Genomic DNA, 7,497 nt, shown 5'->3' with positions numbered 1-7,497 from the left:
TAAAGTTTCCAATCTAACAAGAGCTCTTCCAAGTCAGTCCTCAGGCTGAAGTGTGAATACAGAGAAAGTAAAAAAACAGGCCTGACCTCATGGCACAATTTGGACATAGGTTATGTTTACATTTCCTATCCTGTCTTTTCCCTCAACATGTTGGGTGAGTTTGTACCTCCATTCCCTCTTGTCATCAAATGCTTTCATAGTGTTCTCTGGCACTCCAGGGCTGAACCCACGTTAATATTCTATTTTGCAAGTTTATCCTTGTAAGTTTATCCTCCTAAGAAATGTACTCATATTATGTTTCCTTTCCTTGAGAACTAGGGTCATAAAACAATTGCAATAAAGTAACATAAACCACATTCTTCTAAGTATGAATAGCATAACATTTATCATGGTTGCTCACAAATCTAGCTAAGTATCAGAATCTTGTGGAACCCCTTTTAAATTTATACATTTTCAGATTTCATACCTTAGAGATTCTTATTTCACATCTTTGACAGGTTCTGACAGTCAACAATCAACAATAATAAATATACAAACAAAAGCTTCTTGGATGATCCTAATGCCCTGCTAGATGTAGAATCTACTGACATTATGCTCTGTTTTACAGTTGACTATGTAATGGATATCTCCTTCACTATTAAATTTCTTGAAGGCAGGGACTATGTTTTTAAATTTTGGATCCTTTAGTAGAGTTCGTTGTGCATGTCACAGTAAGAACTCAATGACCATTTGTGGAATTCAATTGAATGATGGCTGAAATTTCTTGCCAGTTATAGGCATATTGATGGACTTTCTTTCCTACGTAGTAACTAAAAATACTATCTTATGATTTTCATGCTGTTGTGTATATTATAAATATTCTTTTCTTTCTTTGAGATGGAGTTTCGCTCTTGTTACTCAGACTAGAGTGCAATGGCGCGATCTCAGCTCATTGCAACCTCTACCTCCTGGGTTTAAGCAATTCTCCTGCCTCAGCCTCCCAAGTAGCTGGGACTACAGACGTGCACCACCATGCCCAGCTGATTTTTGTATTTTAGTAGAGATGGGTTTCACCTTGTTGACCAGGGTGGTCTCAATCTCTTGACCTCGTGATCCACCCACCTAGGCCTCCCAAAGTGCTGGGATTACAGGCATGAGCCACCGCACCTGGCCATATTATAAATATTCTTATTTGAATTAGTAGTATTTGAAGTAACTTCTCTCAAACATATAAAAAGATTAGGCATAAAAGCATCAAATTTTAAAAAACTAAAAGAATATATAATTGACTTTTTGAGAGCTTTGGTAATTGGTGATTTTTTAAGCTTAGAAAACCTGGATTAAGAAAGACACATATGTACTCCTCACATTATTTCAGCTCATTTCCAGTGCCTTTGGATAGATATTGTTAATAGATGAAGGCACTCTTCTTTATTAAAATGGTACTTCGCTTTAGAATTCTTCTTAATCACGTATTCATACAACCAGTAAGAAATTATGTGCTGAGGTAGGTGAATTAAAAATGAGTTGTGTATCTTTGAAATAAAAGAAAAGGTAACCAAGTTTGATTTTAAGATGCCATTTCTTAATTTTTTAGGCCTTTCTTGCCTTCCATTTGAGTGATTTTTTTTCTTCCCCCTTCCCCTTTTTTCTTTTCTTCCTTCCCTCCCTCCCTCCTTCCTTCCTTACTTCCCTCTTTCCTTCCTTCCTTCCTTCTTTCCCTCATGGGTCCTCATGAATATTGGTGCCTTGGGTGTTTCATGAATATTTGGTGCTTACTCATTCCTTCCATACCTTCTTGTTTATGCACTCAGTACACACATACTCTACTTACCTTATATCTAACATATCTATGTATCTCTTAATTCTTTCTTTTTTACATTTTCTAGTCCCTGAATTGAATATTCTTAAATAGTATAGCAAATACACATGACAGGTGATTACTCTGTAATCATGTAAACAGGAAATTTTTAACATGCATACCTCATTTTATAATTTCCAAAATTAATAATAACTATAGCCTCCTCTCAAAAAATGGAATTTACAAACAGAATAAGTTCAAACCTGACTTCCTCTTCTTTCATGTTATAGCATCTTAATTTTCTTGGTTATAATCCATTATTTATATGTGAATACTTAGTTTCTCCAGAATTTTATTTAGTTTCCTTGTTCAATATTTCTTCCTACATCTTGCTTCTTCCTTTTGGATTTGATTTCCTTCTTATTGAAGTACACCTGTCAGTAGTTCCTGCAGCCTAAGTCTGTGAATGGTAAACTCTATTGGTCTTTATCTGACAACTTTCTCATTCTTACTTCAACAGTTTAGTTGAGAACAGAATTTCCCACAGCCCTTAAAATTTTTTATTTTAACCTTTCTTTTTACCAGTGGAATTTCTATTGCCAATTTTATTTTTGTTTCCTCATAGGTAGGCTGTTGTTTTTGTTGTTGTTTGAGACAGGGTCTTACACTCACTCAGGCTGGAGTGCAGTGACATGATCACAGCTCACTGTAGCTTTGACTTCCCAGGCTCAAGTGATCCTCCCATTCAGCCTCCTAAGTAACTGGGGTGACAGACATGGGCCGCCAAACCCAGCTAATTTTTTAATTATTAATTTTGGAGACACTATGTTGCTCAGGCTGGTCTTAAAATTCTGGGCTCAAGTCATACTCCTGCCTCAGCCTCCCAAAGTATTGGATTACAGGCATGAGGTACTATGCCCAGTTTACAGGTATGTTTTCTTTCTTGCTTTTCTCTTAGGAATTGTTTTTCTTGTTTTGGTGCTCTTTAACTAGAATGTTCTGACATTGATTTATTTTAAAACAGGTATCTTGCTAAGGACTTACTGCATTCTGGTTCACGTCTATCTTTATATCTCACACATTCTCTGCTGCCTTCTCTTTGAATCATGCCTCCCCTCCATTTTCTTTATTTTCTTTCTTTTTAGGATGTCTGTTTCTTACCAGTCAGGCATGGTGGCCCATGCCCACAATCCCAGCACTTTGGGAGGTTGAGGCGGGCAGATCATGAGGTCATGAGTTCGAGACCTGCCTAGCCAACATGATAAAATCCTGTCTCTACTAAAAATACAAAATTCTTTAGCCAGGCATGGTGGTGGGTAGCTGTAATCCTAGCTACTCAGGAGACTGAGGCAGAAGAATCACTTGAAAAGGGAAGGTGGAGATTGCAGTGAGCTGAGATCAGGCCACCGCATTCCAGCCTGGGTGAAAGAGCGAAACTGTATCTCAAAAAGAACTTTTATTAAATATGTGTTAAGTCTTGTTATTACATTCTTAAGAATATAACTTTACTTTTATACTCTCCATTTAAAAATTCTCTGTATAATTTCCTCAGGTTTATTTTCCAGTTTAAAAATTATCTCTTTCACTGTATCTAGTCCATCTATTTAACCCATCTGGTGAGCTTTTTATTTTCAATAGAAATAAACTCTACGACAGTAGAAAATTTATATATCTTATTCACTATTATCTTTAGTACCCAGAACAGTACTAGAAGTCTGCAGGTGTTCAATAAGTATCAAAATTATTAATACATCAACAAATTCCTATCTTTTCTCAAATATTTTTATTTTTTACCTTATCTTGCTTTTTCATTTGATTTTTATTTTTCTTTATGTTTCTAATCATTTTATGGATATCTCTTTGATAGTCACATCCAGGTTTTTGTTTTTTTAATTAAAAAAAATTTTTTTTTGGTAGAGGCAGGGTCTCACTATGTTGCCCAGGCTGGTCTCAACTCTAGGCCTCAAGTGATCCTTCTGCCTTGGCCCCCATGAAGTGTTGGAATTACAGGTGTGAGTCACTGCACCCAGTTGTCAAGTTGTTTTATTAACTCAAGTTGTTTGGGAACAGGTTTTTCTATTTGTTGTGTCATCTCATCTGCCTTGTGGTAGATTGCTTCTTTGTGTGGTGTGCAAATTTTATTGAGTGTGCGCCTTTACTGAAGGCTGTTTATTCTGTGGGATTCTTTTGTTTCCTGAGTTGTGTAGATGTCCACATCAAGTATTTTTATATTTGCTTCTATAGGGCCTGGCTGTTTCTCTGTTTTTAAGCTTAGGTTTATCTTCTTTTTTCCTTTTTTTTTTTTTTAAAGAAATTGAGATGGGGTTTCACCATGTTGGCCAGGCTGATCTCGAACTCCTGACCTCAAGTGATGCACCTGCCTTGGCCTCCCAAAGTGCTGGGATTACAGGCGTGAGCCACCGCGCCTGGCCAGGATTACCTTTTCAAACAATAATGTAAAATTGGATTTTTATTGGCAGAGGCTTTCAATATTCACAGGAACCTTTCAATATTCACAGGCTTTCAATATTACTATCACCTCTGCTCATCCTAGACTACTGAGTTAAGAGATAAGCTTCTACAGCTTCAAAAAGTGAAAATCTCTTTAGGCTTCTAGTTTATGCAGGAATGTTAGTTCCAGATCCTCAAAAGTAGTTTTAGGACCACATCTTTTAGTCCAAAATGGGGTTAAAACCTCAGCTCCTGGCCCTTATTACTGTGACTTTGAATTTCTTCTTCAATTCTGGTATCTGAAGCCTTTGCTGTCTCTGTTTTAAACTCAGCTTTATATTTTAAAGTGCTGGCCGGGTGTGGTGGCTCACGCCTGTAATCCAAGCACTTTGGAGGCCAAGACGGGCGGATCACCTAGGGTCGGGAGTTCAAGACCAGCCTGACCAACATGGTGAAACCCTGTCTTAAGAAAAAAAAAAAAATATTTTAAAGTGCTTATATTTTAAATAATGCTCTATGCATTATTTCTTTTTTTTTTTCTCTTTTTTGTTTGAGACGGAGTCTCGCTCTGTCACCAGGCTGGAGTGCAGTGGCATGATCTCGGTTTACTGCAACTTCCACCTCCCTGGTTCAAGCGATCCTCCTGCCTCAGCCTCCTGAGTAGCTGGGACTACAGGCATGTGCCACTATGTCCAGCTAATTTTTTATATTTTTAGTGGAGACAGGGTTTCACCATTTTGGCCAGGATGGTCTCGATAAAGTGCTGGGATTACAGGTGTGAGCCACTGTGCCCGACCCATTATTTCTATATATTTGGGGAAGGCAGGAGTCTTACGTCATGGGAAAAAAGGGAAAATGGGAAAAAGATGATTGGATTCCACAGGTCTTGCTAATGAATTTGATCCAACTTACACATGAGACTGTCATTAAGAATCACCATATCATTTTTTTACTCTTAGAGTTTTTTGCAATAGTCTTATGGATATAGCATTAAACTCAATTTAATAAATAATAATGTACTAAATATTTCAGAATATATAGATTACTAAGATAGCCTCTTCTCTCAAGAGGCAAACATTGTATAGTACAGAGATTAAGAAATTTTCATAAATAATCACAATGCAGGAAGTCTAATTGCTATGGAGATACATATAGCTCTTTAGAATAATACATTCCATGTATTATCAAACAAATTACTAAAATTGTTAGAAGAGTGAAAAAGGAATCAGAAGAAGGTATTTTCAAGTAATAATAACAAGAAAAACTTCATGGTAGTGATACTAAATAAAATGAGCCTTCAAGAATGACTAGGATTTCTGAAAATAAAACCTAGGAGGAAGGGGTCGGAAGGGAGGTAGTGGCTTTTCCAAGCAGAAAGAAAAGCATTAGCTTACACAAGGAGCTAGGAGGATGGAGGGCCTCCAATAAGGAAGAAGTAATCCAATTTTCCAGGTTAGGATGTCAGAAAAGCAGTATTATTAAAAAGTAAAAATTAAAAAATGTAAAAAAAAAATGGGGTTTGGGGGTTGGTACAAGATGGGAAGAGACTAAAGCTAATTTAATTTAAAATTTCTTACTGTCATATTTATCTAAAGAGAAAAGATAATGTTGGGTTAATTTTTAGGGATAAATTTAAGAACCAGGATCACTTACATTTTGGGTTGGGTAAGCTTCTTCTACTCAATGACCTGATCCTCTGATTGGTTAGTTTTACAGTTTCCAGGAAGGTAAACTGAATCAGCATTTTGGTCTCTCAGGCATACAAGTACCATCTAGTGGCAAAGGAAGGAAACCACAAGAATGAAATTATATAGAAAACATTTGCTTGCCTATTTTGAATTTTATTTATATTATGATTAGCTAATAACAGAGGGCCATGTTCTACCTGAATAGGGGAATAAAGTACCCTTAATAAAATATTGCTTGGTTATTGGATTAAGAAATTCAAGATCACATAGATGGATTATGAAAAGCTTATGAAATATGAAATATTTGAAAAATTTACAAGAACTTAATATCAAATTATATTTTGGGAATAAAAATTAAAGAAGGATTTACTAGAGTTTAAAGATACAGAGAGAAAAAGAAAATCAATGTAAACAAGGGGCAGAAATACTGAAGGTACTATTCTTTTGGAATTTTCTCTACTTCCATTTTGCCTAACTCCTCTTAGCCTTCAAATCTTCAGATATGACTTCTTCTAAACAATGTTCCTCGACACCCTAGGTCTGTAATATCCTTCTATGGACCACTATTCCCATGATGCTACTGACCACACTTCTTTATCACCTACTGTTTTATAGCCTCATTACAATCGATAATGCTAAACAGCTGGTGCCATGTCTGTTTCATCCACTGTTCTTCCAAAGCCTTAGGATAGTACCTGACATATTATAGGTAACTCACAAATATTTACAGAATGAATGGACAGATTGATGAAGAAAGAGAATAACTGTGATAGAAATGTTCAAGGTACAAATATTGAAAGTTAGTATCAGTAAAGTTTAAATAAGAAAACAAAAAGTTTTCTGAAAGTTAATTAGTTGAAAACGCTTTTTTTTTCTTCATTGTACATTGATTCCCTACAGGACATTTATTTGTAATTTCTGGTACTTTACAGTTTTCAGAGTACTTCTCTTTACCTCGGTGAATAAAAAATAGCTCACATATCATAGAGATCAAATAAAAAGCTACACATAAAGCATATAGAAGATTATGCAGCATATATTATATGCTCAGCAGTTGGATTTTATTATTTCCTATAGTTCATCTCATAAATTCCTTAAAGCAGCACAGAGTCAAAGAAGGAAGTTATTTTAGATTTCTGTTTTACAAATAGGAAACCAGTGATTATGGAAACTAACCATGAGTAATATATGAGCATGAAGTCACATCAGTTACTATGTTTCTAAATCCACAATATCTAAGTAATAGTTTACTGTCCTTTCTATGGCATCATGTTGCTTGCTTAGAGAGACAGGAGAGAAGTCCAGGCATGACAGCTCACGCCTGTAATCTCAGCATTTTGGGAGGCCAAGGTGGGCAGATCGCCTGAGGTCAGGAGTTCGAGACCAGCCTGACCAACGTGGAGAAACCCCATCTCTACTAAAAATACAAAATTAGCTGCGCATGGTGGCACATGCCTGTAATCCCAGCTACTCGGGAGGCTGAGGCAAGAGAATCGCTGGAACCCAGGAGGTGGAAGTTGCAGTAAGCCGAGATCGTGCCATTGTACTCCAGCCTGGGCAACAAAAGCAAAACTTCAT

At 36.4% G+C, this 7,497-nt stretch overlaps 1 long non-coding RNA gene across 1 annotated transcript in view; it reads right to left on the bottom strand.

Moving 5' to 3' along the window:
* The window catches only part of LOC119466795, a 21,044-nt gene that overhangs the window by 7,020 nt on the left and 6,527 nt on the right, over window positions 1-7,497 (bottom strand). The window contains exon 2 of the long non-coding RNA XR_005195275.1: window positions 5,885-6,003. This is a non-coding gene — a long non-coding RNA (uncharacterized LOC119466795). The remainder of the gene's footprint in view (window positions 1-5,884; window positions 6,004-7,497) is intronic.

The sequence above is a fragment of the Cebus imitator genome, unplaced genomic scaffold, assembly GCF_001604975.1.
Source record: "Cebus imitator isolate Cc_AM_T3 unplaced genomic scaffold, Cebus_imitator-1.0 Scaffold229, whole genome shotgun sequence".
Lineage (NCBI taxonomy): Eukaryota > Metazoa > Chordata > Mammalia > Primates > Cebidae > Cebus > Cebus imitator.
Note: the sequence above shows the minus strand (reverse complement) of the source record. Positions and strands in the feature narration are given on the sequence as shown.